A 17,345-nucleotide genomic window follows, 5' to 3' on the forward strand; every position below is an offset into this window, starting at 1 on the left:
CACATCACATCACTCACACCTCTCTCCCTTTCTCTTTCTCTTATAAGCACCCATAGGTAAAAATTTTATTTCAAAAGAGTGAAATAGGAGCTGTGAAGACAAATTATTATAAAGGTTTAGACACACACACACACACACACACACACACACACACACACACACACACACACAAAGTACCATACACAGCAACAACACACATCACTCACACCTCTCTTCCTTTTTCTTTCTCTTATAAGAACCCATAGATAAAAATTTTATTTCAAAAGAGTGGAATAGAAGCTGTGAAGACAAATTATTATAAAGGTTTACACACACACACACAATGGATTTAAAGCCAGATCTATCTATCTTCTTGACAAATTTGACTTGTTTTCCTCTCATGGCCTTTTTTAACCTTGAAAACTCGAATTTATTGTAACCATTTTACCCTCTCTTTACAACTTTCCCTCTTCTCACTTATGGTGTATGCACAAACAGTTACAAAACAGAGAAGTGAAATATGTAAGTACATTCTTGCTGAAGAGAGAATACGTTCCTGTGAACTTGGGGAGGAGTATGTAGAAAGAAGTTATACAAATTATTATCCCATGAACCAGAAGTCAGAGTGCAGCTTAACCAATGAAGTCAGTATAATGTGAGATTTATTGGCAAGCCAACATTGTAAACAGCCTGTTTCTTTTCATGGCAATATTGAATATTTCAGAGGGGATCTTGTCCTGAAGTTTAGGAGTCAGGGTAAAGAAGATATGGAGAAGACAGAGCTGTCCTGTTCCTAACTGAGATACATAAAATATTCTTAAATCTTTTAAACCTGTAAGGAGTCCAAAATGAGGGGTGGTATTGGCATACAAATAAAAATATTTAGTTAATGTTTTTAAACTTTGACTATATCTTAAATTTATTTGGTGTTGATTAATTATAAACATTAAACCCTGGTTCATAAGCTGGGGATAACTGTTGATATTTTTATCTATATTTTTAAAACTAGACATTTGAACAAAAATAAGAGTATACCCTCCTATAATGTTTAATGTAGGTTTTGGTCTTTAAAATAACAAATATTTCATATGTGTCAATGTATATCTGAAATGTCAAGTTAAAAAAAAAATATGGACTCACCTCAGGTTTAAAAGTTTCTCTTGTAATTTCTCTGCTGATTTTCTTTCCATTTCTTACTCTAAAGATAATATGGTACAGGGTTCATGACATTGAACAATGCAGAAGAACATGAATAGAAGGAAACAAATATCACTTTCTCTTTGACTTAAGCCTAAAATTCTTGAAATATCTGATGTTAACAGATTGACACTGATGGTGCCAGTTTTCCATATGCTTCCAGGAACTCGCATTTTTCGATTTTAAAAGTATGCTAATATAGGAATATACTAAAATTATATTCCTGGAACTCTTTTTTTAAGTTTATTTATTACAATTTTCATATCATTTTACAGAAATGTAACTTTGAAAGAGAATATAACTCTTTTTAGAAAGAAATATTTGTTTAATATAAATATATTTTTCTAATTCAGAATACCCAATTTATTATAAATTGTTTACGTCCAGTAAATACATTAAAGTAAAATTCTTTGTCCACACTGAAGATTTTCAGACATTCCCAATGGCATTTACCTTGTCTACAATATAATTTACTAATCCATGAACTGGGAAAAGCATAACCTGTATTTTTGTTATTAGTCACAGCTTTTTTCTCAACAGTTCTGTCTTGTCTTTATTATTCTCTCCTCTTTTTCTCCAGACTTCCCTCACTTCATTTTCTTTTTTCTTCTGTCTAGTCCTTTTCTTCCCCTCTTCCTTTATAGTTTCTTCTCTGCTATATTCTCTCTGCCTGTCTTCTGTATTCATCATCTATTCATGCAATAAATTTGGCAACAGCTGAGAATATCCACAGATTTTTAAAAATAACAATTCTTATTACATTTTTGAGTATTTCAATCAACATATATTATGTTCATCTTACACAACTCATAGTAGAACGACCTTCACCCTCTTACCCAACTTTGAGTTTTCTTCATTTTTTTTCTTTTTTAATATTTTTTCTTATTCCAGTTCCCTCTCCCATCTTCCCATGTCACCCATCTAACCCCCCATTCCTCCATCCACTCTGCAGGTAGGGTGAGGCATTCCAGGAGGGATCATCAAAATCTGTCAAGTCATTTGGGTAAGGTCTAGGCCATTCCCCATGTCTCTAGGCTAAGGGAGTATCCCTCCATGGGGAATGGGCTTCCAAAGTCTGTTTGTGCACGGGGATACATCCTGGTACCACTCTCAGAGGTCCTATAGAAAGCCCAGGCCTCCGAAATGAGAACAAAATTCAGGGATTCTGGGTCGGTCCTATGCTGGTTTCCCAGCTATAGCTCTTGTTTAGGTCAGCTGTTTCTGTGTGTTTCTCCAGCCCTTACTGGTTTTGACTACTTTGCTCATTACTCCTCCCTCTTTGCAACTGGGTTCCAGAAGTTCGGCCCAGTGTTTAGCTATAGGTGTCTGCTCTTGCTTCCATCAGCTATTAAGCTCTAGGAAAGGGCATTTGAGGTAGCCTCTTCACTATTGCTTAGATTGTTTTTGGGGGTCTTCCTTGTAGGTCTCTGGGCATATCCATAGTGTCAGATTTATCTTTAAACCTATAATGGCTCTATCTATTATGGTATCTCTTTTCTTGCTCTCCTATATCTTCCCACTACTGGAGTTCTGTTGAGGTCTTTGATCCATTTGGACTTGAGTTTTGTGAATGGTGATAGATATGAAGGTATTTGCAGTCTTCTACACACCAGCATTCACTTGTGTTAGCAAATTTGCTGAAGATGCTTTCTTTTTTCCTTTGTATAATTTTCACCGCTTAGTCAAAAATCAGATGTTCATAGGTGTGGGTCAATATCAATATTTTCAATTTGATTCCATTGGTCTACCTGTCTATTTTTGTGCCAATACCAAGCTGTTTTCCATACTTTACCTCTATAGTAGAGCTTGAAGTCAGGGATGGTGATGCCTCTGAAAGTTCCTTTATTGTATACGTTGTTTTGGCTCTTCTGGGTTTTTTGTTTTTCTATGTATAGTTGAGTGTTGTCATTTCACTGTCTGTGAATAATTGTGCTGGGATTTTGAAGGGTAATCATTGAATCTGTAGATTGCTTTTGGCAAGATTGCCATTTTCAATATGTTGAGCCTACCTATCCAAGACCATGAAGATCCTTCCATTTCTGGTATCTTCTTTAATTTCTATATTTAAAGACTCAAAGTTCTTGCTAAACATGTCTTTCATTTGTTTGGTTAGTGTTACCCCAAGATATTTTATGTTGTTTGTGGCTATTGTAAAGGATGATGTTTCTCTGCTTTCTTTCTCAACCCATTTATTGTCTGTTTATAGTAGAGCTGCTGATTTTTTTAGTTAATCTTGTATTATGACACTTTGCTGAAGGTGTTTATCAGGAGTTCCATGGTATTGTTTTTCATGTTATTTATATAAACTATCATATCAACAGCAAATAGTGATTTTTTTTTCTCTTTCCAATGTGAATCCCCTTGATCTCCTTTTGTTGTCTTATTTATCTAGAATTTCAAGTACAATATTGAAGAGATGGAGATATGATGTTCATTATTCTACAGGAATCACAATGATTTCCTCTCTATTTAGTTTGATGTTGGCAAGGGGAGAGGGAGTTAGAAGAATCACCTTATGCTTCTCTCAGTCCGTTTGATGTTGGCTATTGGTTTACTGTATATTACTTTTATTATGTTTAGGTATGTTCCTGTTATCTCTGATCTCTCCAAGACCTTTATCATGAAAGGGTGTTGGATTATTTTTCTTGATAATTTTTTAAATTAAATTTGAAACAATCTCATGTTATATGTCAATCCCAGTTGCTGAACCCTCTTGTCTTCCCTGTTCCCCCCACCAACCTTCATCTTATCCCACTTCTGTTACCCAGGGAGAGTGAGGCATTCCACAGGGGATCTTCAATGTCTGTCATACCATTTGGAGCAGGGTCTAGACCCTTTCCCATGTGTCTAGGCTGAGGGGTATTGGAATTTTTTCAAAGCCTTTTACATTGATGGATTTTTATATGTTGAACCATTCCTGCATCTCCGGGATAAAGCCTACTTGGTCATGGTGGACTATTTCTATGATGTGTTTTTGGATTTGATTTGCCAGTATTTTATTGATGTGAACCCAAAGAAAATGTTATCAGTGATATTTACTCCAACATAGGTACTCCAAAGATTCAATACTCTCTACAAAAGATACCACCATTTGGAGACCACCCATTCAATACATAGGCACTAAATATTGAAATCATAGAAAATTATCTATTTGTTTGTAGGATTTCTTTCTTAGATGGTGTCTTTTGTTTCTGTGAAATTTTTGAGAATTTTGAGATCCTTTTACAATTTTTATATACAACATTATAGTTACTCCAAGATTACAAGGATTGACTGCACATCGGCAGTTCAGTATTAACACATTTGTTCAACAATTGCTGGTGGAGTAGAAATGAACCATATTCACCAGGGATTATCTCAGAAAGCTGAAATAGACATTATAAAAATGGAGACATATGTGACCTGAGATCCAGAACTATTTGTCTTTGTGGAGCATAACCTTTCTAGTGGGAAAATCCATCCAGTTTATCAAATTATAGACTAGAAGTTTGTTTTGTGAGCAAAGGGATTTGGGGTTATAAGGGATATTTCTAGGTTAGCTGCTGAATTGAACTTATTTACTCTGAGGACAATTCTTCCTAAAGAAGTGGAATTTACTTTTTAGAACTATGCAGTTTTCTCCTCTGAAATCTAACAAGGATATATTAACATTATTTGAATATTGGTTAACTATTGCAAAAAATTAACTTTCACCTGACTTTAGTTAATAGATTGAGACATATATAGGTGTGTAATCTTTTCATTTATGTTACAGAGTAGCAAGAGACCTGCAGGAATGAATAGATGCCAGTTTCTGAGGAATATCATCTCAAGACAAAATCATGGTTTCTCCTTCTTTGCCTAGAATCCCTTTTGCTTTTAAGAAGCCAAAAATAATCACAGTTCTTTGCTGTCAGCATTAAAAGAAACCCCTATGTATGATTAACAAGAAGCACTATTGAGATTAAAGAAATCTAAATTTTTTAACTTATGACACAAATCCCAGTTTTTCACATCTACAATATAAAAGTGCTAAGTGGACTGTAACAGTAGTCAGTTATAAAGCTTATGCTACCCTTTACCACTCTAGATGGTAGAATACTTTATTACTTCTATTAAGATTATTTTCTTCATGATTTACAAATGAGCTTAGTCAAGAAACAGTTGTTTAAGTGTCCTATCATTTTCTAAAAATGTGTGTATTTTGAGACACTTCTTTCTGAGTCACCAAATAAAGCCACACTGCTAAGAAATACAGATGTATTGACAAAGAACAGAACTCAGAACCAAACTGTGGCCAAGGTTTGACTTTTTTCAAAAAGACTTGATTTATTTATTTCATGTGTATGGATGTTTTGTCTGCAGCTATATCTCTGCACCACTTCTCTACCTGTTCCTCCAGCAGGCTAGAAGAATGTGTTGGATCCCATGAGACTGAAGTTACAGAAGGTTGTGAACCCTTGTACAGATTCTGGAAATTGAGTCCAAATTCTTCCAAAGAAGAGCAAGTACTCTTAAACCTGAACCTCCTCTCCAAATCCCAAGAACTACCTTCTAGCTGAAGAAATATATTTTTGAACATTTGATTATTCTATATGTTATTGACAGGGCTGTAGCTTGGTTGATAGTTTACACAGACCATAGGAAATATTGTATTTGATCTAGTGCTATATAAACCAGGCATGGTGGCAAATGTCTCTACTCCTGGCATTTAGGAGATAAAGTTAGGAATATAAGAAATTTAAGGCACATTATCACCTAATCAGAAAGCTTGAGCTTAGCCCTAGGTAGTAAGATATTGCTTTAAAATATAGATTTACTACTTCTATCTTCTGCAATTCAGAAGACTATGGTAACACCCAAGAACTAAGTAGAGACTATCACATGTATTTGACAGAAAACAAAGTTCCTGCTAGTAAGTTTTAAGTGTTTGAACAAGAATTGAGATTAAAAGTTTACACATTCTCTATGTGCAAATATTCTCTGCCTAAATGCTACATTCCCAACTCAGTTGTAGGTTGTCAACATAAAACCTTCAAAAATAAGAAATGCGACAGTATTCTCAGTTGAAATTCTGCATGTCTATTGGCTTACAAACTAACTCCCATAATAAGCAGTATTGGATTTGTGAACTGAAACCATCAAGGCACAGATTATGCTGGCTTTGCACTTCTGCCTTCTATAAAGCCTGGATGGATATGACTCTTGCTGCTGACTCCTCAGCTCTTGGTGATGGCCCAGCCCACTACAAATTTTGTAGAAGGGAAGGGCTTGAGAACACAACATATTTCAGTGATAAATGTTTTAAAATTTTCCATTTGAATCATCAAACATTTAGATCATATTGCTGCTTGCTCAAGAAATTTCTTCACAGTCAGTAATATGGTCAGTGAGAGAGTTGGATGTTTCAATTTGAAGAACATCAACTTCAAAAAAAAAAAAAAAAGAAAGAAAAAAATAACTAGTTATTTTGCTGCTTACTAAATCTGTTTTATTTTAGCCATTGGATGTGTGATTTTAAGCTGAACTGTTTGAGGTTTAGAGCACAGTAGCATGCTTTCTTTTGCATTTCATCATAACATTCAGTCCTCACTGAAAATGACAATAAACAGCTTATAATTTTTCCAAGAGTTTGTGCACACATGTGCATGTTCACGTGTGTGTGTGTGTGTGTGTGTGTGTGTGTGTGTGTGTGTGTGTGTGTGTGATTACTGAATGGATAAAAATCAGTGATGCTCCAAAGAGATAAGCTGCCATGGTTTGGGAGCTTAATGTATTTTCTTGCTTATATTTAATGGCTATGTTTCTTGTTCATTGGCAGTATGGTGGGTCTTTAAGTGTGATCCTTAGCATATCAATATAGCACTAAATTAGGAAGATTTTTACAGGGTGCATTTCTTGCCCTCACCTAAGATTAAATTAACCCTTTGAAAAGCAGACTCCATGGGCTGTATTTCTTTATTTAAGGAAACCATAAACCTGGCATGATTGTGCCTGTCCCTAATGCCAGCCTTCTGGAGGCAGAGATACGAGGATTACCATGTATTATATACCTTCCTGAAGCCCCACATGTTGACATAGTAAGACCCTGACTCCACCAATCCAAAATTAAACCAACTAGAAGAAAACGAAACAAAATAACAGATACTGTGTTTGTGGGTAAACACTGGATTCATCTGTAGTCTCCAAACAGAGAATTGTAATTCAGATCCATTTATTTTAAGACAATATCTAGGAACAATGTGAGTTTGATCTTTTTTATTCCTTCTCTAAATGTTTTATTTATTATAATTAAATTTTATATAATAAACTTTACACTTTGATCATATTCATTCCCCTCTTCCAGCTTTATCCAGATTCATCACCATCTACCTACACACAAAACTTCATGTTTCATTTCCTTTACTCTAGAAAAAACAAAACAAAACAAAATATGGAATCCAGTTTATGTGTGGTTTCTCTCATAGAGTGTAGTTGGTAAACCCAAGTGTCACTCCATCACTCCATTGCAAAAAAGTGACTTTCCTTCACACTGCAGCAATCAAATGCCAATGCCTCTCATCTAGGACTGAGTCTTTGTGTCCATGTACTGACATACTGGCATAGCAATATCCTCTCTCTCTCTCTCTCTCTCTCTCTCTCTCTCTCTCTCTCTCTCTCTGTGTGTGTGTGTGTGTGTCTGTCTCTCTCTCTCTCTCTCTGTGTGTGTGTGTCTTCTCTCTCTCTCTCTCTCTCTCTCTCTCTCTCTCTCTCTGGTGGGATAATGGTAACCGGTTTTCCCCTAGGACCCATGACCTTCAGGTTCTTGGCCACATGTCTGTGAGGTCATTCCCTTCTTGAACCTGCACAATAGGTCCCACTTGTCTTCCTTAACTGTTAGCAAGGAGCTAGAATTTTATGTTTCCTTTGGTTTTTATTCAAAATGTTCTCCAGATTCATTTTATTTGACAAAAAGTGTCTATTCACGAGTTCTGATTTTTTTTTACTCCTTCCTCAAGATTTCCTCTGTGTTTTCACATGTATAGTAATCAAGATATAGAGTATTACATCACAGCAAAAAATAAATAGGGGCCCAAGACCCAGAGGCATACTGAACAGAAGCTTATTTCTCACCGATATTTTTTGTCTAGCTTGGAGCTCTGTTTGTCTTGATGCTGTTAGTTCTGTACTCAAAATGTATTTCCTATACCCTCTTAGGCATATAGCAGTTTTCTATCTGTAGGAATTCTTTGTGGTTTCATTAGGCAATATATATCATTCTTGACAACTTGCAAGCTGAGCTTGCAGGTGCTGCATAAGGACATATTTTTTTCTAGTTGTATCAGCTTTGCTTATTAAGTCTATTTGCATTTTTAAATTAATTTTATTGAAATTAAAAACAATCTTATTTTACATATGAATTCCAGTTCCCTGCCCCTCCTATCCTTCCTTTGGACCCATCATCTCCCCACCCCACCACACATCCACTGTCCATGGAAGGGTGAGGCCTCCCTCCCATAGGGGATCATCAAAGTCCAACACATCATTTGGGGTAGAACCTAGGCCCTCTCCCATGTATCTAGGCTAAGAGTGGATCCCTCCATGGGAATGAGTTCCCAAAGTGCATTCATGCACTAGGGATAAATACTTGCTATGAGCAGTTTCCTACCAGCCTGGTCCCAGAGTCATATCAGCCCTAAATAGCACACAGAGACACTGTATTAGATAGAAAACTGTTGGCCTTTTACTAGCATTTCTTATTGGCTAGCTCTGTCTTAAATGTTAACCTACTGCTATCAATCTAATTGTTTCCACATGGTCTTGGCATACCAGGAATGCCGGCCCTGCATCTCTTTAGCCTGCTACATTTCTGCAGAGAAGAGAGATATGTCCTGTTTGTCCCTGCTTATATTTTGATTCTGCCTAGCTATGTCACTTCCTGCCTATCTGTACAGAACTCCCGACCTCTATGATTAGCTAGTGATAGTATCTGCCATGCTCTGTTACTTCCTGTCTGGTCATTCTGTGTTGTATTAACCTACCAATAAGACAAACATATATACAGAAGAACATCCCCATCAAATAATATTTCCACTGTCAGCTGCCTCATAGACTGCACTTACTGGCACTTACATTCAGGGGACCTGGTTTGGTCTTCTCTTGGTTCCCCAGCTCTCATACTGGAGTCCATGATCTCCCACTTTCTCAGGTCAGCTATTTCTGTGGGTTTCCCCAGCATGGTCTTGACCCCTTTGCTCATCACTTCTCTCTCTCTACAATTGGAATCCAGGAGTTTGTACTACTCAGAGGTGGGAAAATAGCAATGGCATCATAAAATTCTCAGGCAAATGGATGTAACTAGAAGAAACCATCCTGAGTGAGGTAACCCAGACACAGAAAGAAAATCATGGTATGTACTCACTCATAAGTAGATACTAGACAGAGCAAAGGATAACCAGCTTACAATTCACAACCCCAGAGAAGTTAGGAAAAAAGGAGGACCACAAGAGAGATATACAAGAACTTTCTGAGAAGGGGAAAGGGACAAGATCTTCTGAGGAAATTGGGAGCAGGGGGGGGGGGTTAGAGGTAGGATAAAATGGAGGCAAGAAGGGAAGGGGAGAGGAGAACCTGAGGGATCAGGAAAGTTGAGTTGTAGGAAGAACAGAGGAGAGCAAGGAAAAGAGATACCTTAATAGAGGGAGCCATTATGAGCTTGATGAGAAACCTGGCACTAGGGAAATCTCAAGGAATCCACAAGGATGACCCCAAGCAATAGTGGACAGGCTACCTTAACTGCCTTTCCCCTATAATAAGATTGATGACTACCTTAAATGCCATCCTAGAGCCTTCACCTAGTAGCTAATGGAAGCAGAAATGATTCAATTCTCAGCATATAGGGATATTTAGTTATTAATCTGAGAATCTCTAGAAGTCTTGGTCACAGGTGGCAATTGTGTGGTTATGTTATGACTATGACAAACAGAGCTTTGCTTCATATCTACAAGTAAAATTAAACTTGTTTTCTCCTATGAAACAATTGAGTGGTTGGTTATATTAACATATCTGCTGTCTAGACAATCTATGTGGTAAGTTAGAGATTCAACTTGCATCTTCGTATGTCCCCAATATGTTGAGCCTGAAGCCCTTTTGTCCCCAAGTCTCAGAAAAGGATCTTGGTGAAGTATGCACTCTTTTATGATTCAGCTCAGCCAAAAATGTAGATTCCTTCTCCAGCAATGACAACTGGCCAGGATAGGACCATGACTCCACACTTGTAAAAAGAGACCTTGATTCTCCTTCAACTTTTGAGGATTGAAAGAGTTTAACATTAATGAAAACTGATGATATGATTGATGTCACTTCATAAAAGATAATTTTGTTCTTTGGGACTTTCCACTTGTATTTACATTAGAAGTAGAAAATGACTTTAAAAACCTGATATCATATCAAAAGTAACAGTGAAAAAGACAGTTTCTTGCGTCTATAATTTCTAAAAAATACTTTAAGGAAATAATAAGGAGGGTTTTTTTTTGGTTGGCAAATGTTTTTCCAGATTATGACAGAGATGAATAACTTCATTCCATTATGCTGTACAAATCATTTTAATGGAAACATCTAATATTAGAAAAAGAGACAAATGTTAAATCTATTATTTGAACCCACAAATATTTGACCTCATTCATTCTTCTCAAGGAAATACAAGTTTTATTTCATATTAATTAATTTATTTACTTTTTATATGAGTTTTTACCTGCATGTGTCTATGCACCACATGTGTGCCTAGTGCCTGCTGAGTTCAGAAGAGGATGTCAGATGGACTTGCCTTAACATTCAGTTGTGAGCTGATATGAATCAAATCTGTATTTTCTAGAGAAGTAACAGCTTAACCACCACAGGTCTTTAAAATCCATTTTTAAAACAAGTAAATATCCTAACTACCACATGAGTAACAACAGAATATCCTAGAGGAGTTTTGGTGCAGTTCCCATGATGATGCTGTGCCAGAAGGCTTGAATCAGACCAATAACTCATTGCAATGAACATTTTGTGAGTGAGGTTGATTGGACAGAAGGGTATAAGGGTATTCTTACTGCATGACACACCACAGTTCCCCATGGATGAACGAAGAGTTATTGAAAAAATAGAGGAGGTTATTTTTTTTGTTTTTTTTTTTGTCATTGTTGTTGTTTGCTTGTTTTGTTTTTAATTAATTGTTGGGGTGGCAGTTTGGGGAAGGCTTCAGGAGTGAGAAGCAGTTCTGTAAGAAGTAGGAGATAAGTGGGATTGAGATGCATGTGAAATATCCAAATAATCAATCAATGAAGAATTATGTTATTAAAACAAAAGGAAATACAGCTTTAAATGATGATAATAACAAAGGCAAAAACAATTGATAAATTGAGTGGAAGTGACTTAACTATGTTAAGTGTAGAAATATTTTTAAGTTCAATTTTTTTTTAACGATTGTAAAATTCAAGAATGCATTCCAAAAGAATCTTGCAAAGATTTCCTGGGGGATGCATATTTGAAGGTACCTCTGTGATTCCACTAATAGGAGTGAAACAACATTGACAGTTGTAGAGATGAGGTTGAAATTATAGTGTTAAATGAAGATGCCTCCATCTGATCTGGAGAGATGGCTTACAGGTCAGCAGTCATACTTCTGTGGATCAGAACCAGAATTTCGTTCCCAGTATCCACGCCAGGCAGCTGTCAACTCCATTTAAATCCAGCTCCCTACACTGTATTAGACAAGCACTTCTGTCATTCACAGGTATCTCTACCCAGACACAGGAGAAACATCAGACACATATATAGAAATTAATTAAGTCTTCATTAAAATAAAGAGAACGAAAGGTTTGGAAGATGATTTTCCTGTAAAGGGAACAAAGGGTGAAGATGGTAGACTGTGGGGTATGTACAGCAAGTTATGTGATTATATATATATATATATATATATATATATATATAAATAAAACACAAGATGAATGCTTTTACAAGATGAATGCTTCATTGCATTTTATATGTAAATGATAAAATCCAGAAGACAAGATCAAGATTAAGACATACGGATATATATATATATATATATATATATATATATATATATATAGAGAGAGAGAGAGAGAGAGAGAGAGAGAGAGAAGGAGTCCTTAAAAAATTCTCAATAACCATTCAAGATGGGAGTTTGAATCTGAATGCCTTTTTCCTATAATGAGATTGATGACTACCTTAAATGCATCCAGTAGTTGATGGAAGCAGAAGCAGAAATTCACAGCTAAGCACTGAGTCAAACTCTTAGAATACATTTGTAGAGAGGGAGGAGTGATGAGCAAAGGGGTCAAGACAGAGGAAACCAACAGAAACAGTTTACCTGTGCAAATGGGAACTCACAGACATCAATCTAACAGCTAGAGAACCAGTATAAGATCAAACCAGTATGTGTGAACATGAGTGATAGTTGGAGGGCTTGGGCAGTCTATGGGGCCACTGGCAGTGGAACCAGCATTTACCCAAAGGGCACGAATGGGCTTTGGGAGGCAATTCTTTATGGAGGGATACTCTCTCAGCCTAGATACACCAGAGAGGGCCTAGGTCCCTCCCCAAATGATGTGTCAGACTCTGATAATCCCATATACAAGACCTCACCCTCCCTGAAGAGTAGATGTGGGGTGGGGAGATGATGGGGTCAATGGGGGGATAGGAAGGAGAAGGAAATGGGATTGATATATAAAATAAGATTGTCTTAACATAAATAAAAAGATTGTAAAAAATTCTCAAGATCCCAATATTTTTTCATCAATTTTCTGGAAAATGTCCAACATTGTGTGTCAAAATCTAAAATGATGCATACATATCATGGTTCAGAAAACTTAGACAGAAAAAAGATGAATAGAATGTATACTGGTCCTTGCTGGTAATTTGGAAACTAGGCCATTTAGTCCTGTTTATATGTCTTACATTATTTTATAGCAATTTTAGGACCATAACAAAATTGAATAGAAAACATTCTTTACTTTCCATATTTTCCCCACCCTTACATATCATCCAACTTCTCCTATAAAATTCTATACCAAGTTTCACATATTTTACAATTCAAAAACTTAAAGGAGAATGTTAAATATTATCCAAGGTCCACATGTTGTTTTGGTCTTTACAGTTGGCACCATACATGCTCTGGATTTTCATATTCATAAGTCTGTTGCACACCAATAGAGTATCATATCCATATCTCCTTCGCTCTAAAACAGCATTGTACTCTGTCAACTCAATCTGCTCTTTCTCAGAAATCTCTAGAAACTGAATATCTCCAGGCCTTGTATTATTCCCCATTTAGGTGTTATAATATACATAATATAAAATATCCCTTTAAATAGAAAAAGTTTTCCTAGAGAGATGACCTTTCAGTTAAAAAATCTTGCTGCTATCTCTTCATTATCACCTGGATTTATTTGATTCCCTGTACTCATACCATATTGCTCAAACAAATTTTAACTCCATATCTGCACAATCTGACTCCCTCCTTAAGTCTCTTCCACATATTGTTTAAAATGTCAAATTTTTCAAAAAAAAAAGTACCAAAATCCCCCCTTATAACTATTTTAGTTACATAGTTCAGTGTTTTCATATGTTCCTCATTGATGTTGTATATCCATTTCTGTCATCCATTTCAGTAACTCTTTTTGTTCTAGAAAACTGAAACACATGAGATGTGCCTAAGCAAGTCAGCCTCAGTACCTACAGGTTCATAGACTATGTAAAACAAAGAGCTGCTGGTGCTCTTGTCCTGGGTCACTCCTGTGTGGTCTTCCCTGAAACTGTTAATCTCACTGTAGATTGATTGTATATGCTGTTTCCTTGTCTGCTTGTTTGACATTCTCCTTGACTTTGGGACATTTACTTACAATGTGTCTTGGTGAATATTTATTTAAGTTTGTTTATAAGTCATCTGAATGTCTTCAATGCTAATGTTCAAGTCTTTCCTGTCATTCAAGAAGTTTTCAAGGGTCTGTGTAATATTCTCTTTTCATATCATCCATGCTGAGATTTTCATAACACACACATTGGGGTGACTGATGGTGTCTCACAAAGTCCGTTGGGGCATTTACTTCCCTTTAATAAGCTTTCTTTTCCTTTTTCTTTTAAAGAAAAATAGTGTTTGTACATGTAACTGGGTAAGAATGTGTACACATGAGTGCAATACTCATAGAGGCCAGGTAGTGACAGACTCCCTTCAGCTCTAGTTGTAGTAGTTGTGATCTCCCCAACTGCATGCTGGGAATTCCATTCTAGTATTCAAGAAGAGATATATTTCGCTTTCCTTGGTAACTTTTCTGTCCTTCAGAAATGAACATTTTTCAGTGTAATGTATTCAAACCCATTTATTTATTTTCCCTGATAAACTATTATTTATTTCTCAGCTCTAGAATTTCCATTTTAGGTCTTTGCTCTTCCTACTAGTAATTTTCTATTCTTTCTCCTAGGGATTTTGTTTACAGGCAAGGATCATGACTTTCTGCACATTGCTCTTGAATTCTTTATACATTGTTAAGTGTACTAGTTTAAAGTCTTTGTAGACCAACATCAGGTCATCTTAGGTATACCATCCTTAGTTTTCTATTTACTTTTAAAATTATGGGCTGTGCTGTATAATTAATTTGTATGTTTTGTTATTTTGTTGTTAGTGTTAAAAGATAGAAATCTGTGCCTTCCTTCCATAAGAATTTAGTGAGTATTTAAATTTCTTTGTTTATTGATTTGTGTTTTGATTTCTCTAGCCAGCCCTGATTCTTCAAATCAGCCTAGAGTCTAAACCTTAGCTCTTGCCAGGTGACTTTTGAGCCAATGGCTTTCTCCCAGTGTGTACAGTTACTTTCTATTTCCCCTTTTTAACACCTTAGTGTTTGACATTGTCAAAAAGAAGAAAAATAAAAAACAGAAAAGTGAGAAGCAATGTCTTTTCAAGTCTCCCAAAAGTCACTGAAGATAAACAAAGCATCTTAGAATAGGGGTACAAATTCAGCAGCAGAGAATGCCTGCTGTATGACCATCTCTGGTCAGAAACAATAGTCACATGGTTTCTAAATACTTGGATGGTACACACTTGTTCTCTCTCATCTGTCTTTCTGCTGAAAGCACTCAGGTGACTGTTCTAGAACACGGCCTTAGTTGTTGGTTATACGGATAAGACATATTTAGATACTGTTGTCTCATGTGCTCAAGCTAATGGAAATTAACTAAATTAAAGTTATTATTTAATAACTCTATAGGACATCTCAAACCATAAATAGGATATTGAAGAATAGTGTCCAACAATGGCAGGTCAGAAAGATTTGGGCAGTGCTCCTTTTAAGTAGCTGAGACACAAATCCCTCATGCTTCATTTTTGGCTTTTTTCTATTCCTAAATCTTGCAGTTGCTTTCCTTTAAGCATTGTTCTCTTCACTGATATTACCTAAAGGGAAAAGTTTATCTTTACCCTTTACCTAAAGAGGAAGTGTTTATCTTGGAACATGACTTTCAAAGAAGGAGTTCATGGCAAGGAAATGAGAGAAACCAGTGCAATTTGCTTGTGACATTGATGAGAAATTCTCCACACAGCATTAGAAAGGAGAGAGAAGGAAAATGCCAGCATAGCTGCTCAGATGTCTGTGACTCTTGCTTTTCTATTAAGATCATGAGGTGGTGCCAACCACAGTCATGGTGTGTTTTTGTTCTCCATTCAAACATTTCTGGAGACACAGTTACAAGTGTACCCAATGACTAGCTTCATCAATGCCCTACGTATTTCCTAATCTAATCAAGCTAGCAGCAAAAGGAAACTACAACAAGAGCTTTGCCAAAAGCAGACATATTAATGTATGTTGAGAAACTAGATGAATAATCAGTAAGACTAGTAATATTGATCAAAAGCAATGTGGAAATAACGATAGCCATTCTTTTTATTGCAAGTGAACCACACTTCTACAAAATTATGTGTTTAAAGATAAATAGGATAAAAGTTTATTTTTGTCTGAGAATAAAGAGAGGGATTGAAAGATGGAGGAAAAATGGATGGCAAGAAGAGTGCAGAGTTAATACAGAAGAGAAACCATATTATTGAATGCTGGAATAGTAAAAAACATGAGGGTCTTATGAAGACAGAATAGACAATGGCTTGAACATATGACTGTGAAGGAGGTTTTCAGACTCCTAATGAGAAGCACTTAGGTTATTTTCAAGGTAGAGGTTTATAGAGATACTATGGAGAAAATTAAGTAAGATAGTTAAAAGTGAGAAGACTAAAAAATTGAAACACTAGAATTCTTCAAAGGTATTCAAATTGTTGTTGAAATTACCAAAAATTATACCAGAAACTGGATTGCAAAAAGTTCCAATGTTTCTACTTTGTAGACATGTAGAAGAGGGAGAACAAAGGGTTCTGATTCACTAGACCAAGGAAGGGAGTGAGATGATGTAATCTGATAACATGAATTCCAGAACTGAGCAGATCTAGAGAGCAGAGAGAAAACAGGGTTGGAATGAAACAGCTTCTAAAAAGCAAAGAAGAACCAATATCATTTTATGTTGTTGTGATAAAATAAACTGACAAAACAAAACCTTTTAGAAAAAGATTTATTAAGGCTTTTGGTTCTAGATAGAGTCAGTCATGATGGGGAAGGCTGGGTGGCAGGAGCAAGAAGCTCACTGATCACATGGTGTCTGCATCCAGAAAACAGAGAGAAATAGTGGACAAGACAAGACTATAAAACCTCAGAACCCAAACACAGTGATTGCTTTCCCTGCGAAGCTCTACCAAAAGTAGCATCAACTGAGACTAAGAGTCCCAGTACATGCATTTATGGGTATATGTTATACATTCTAATTACAATAAACCCATTCTACTGTTACAGATATGATAAGATGAGAGAAAATCAGTTTTAACTTTAAAGAGGATCATAAAATTAGAAGGTATTAATTACTTCTAGAAAAAGTGAGGAATCAAATGCAACTCAAATTTTAATGGAAATTTTAAAAATAAAAGTTAAAAAAGACAATTTATTGAAATCCACATGGTAGAGTGAGAGAACAGCTTTAGGAGTCAGTGAGTGTGGGAATTGGGTCAGACTGAGATCTTTGGAGCCATATGGAGAAAAAAAAACCCTTGTAGATAAAGGTTTCTTTTAGACACTTACAGAAAACTAAGATGTGGGATTTGACTAAGTGAG

This window comes from Phodopus roborovskii, unplaced genomic scaffold, assembly GCF_943737965.1.
Source record: "Phodopus roborovskii unplaced genomic scaffold, PHOROB, whole genome shotgun sequence".
Taxonomy (NCBI): domain Eukaryota; kingdom Metazoa; phylum Chordata; class Mammalia; order Rodentia; family Cricetidae; genus Phodopus; species Phodopus roborovskii.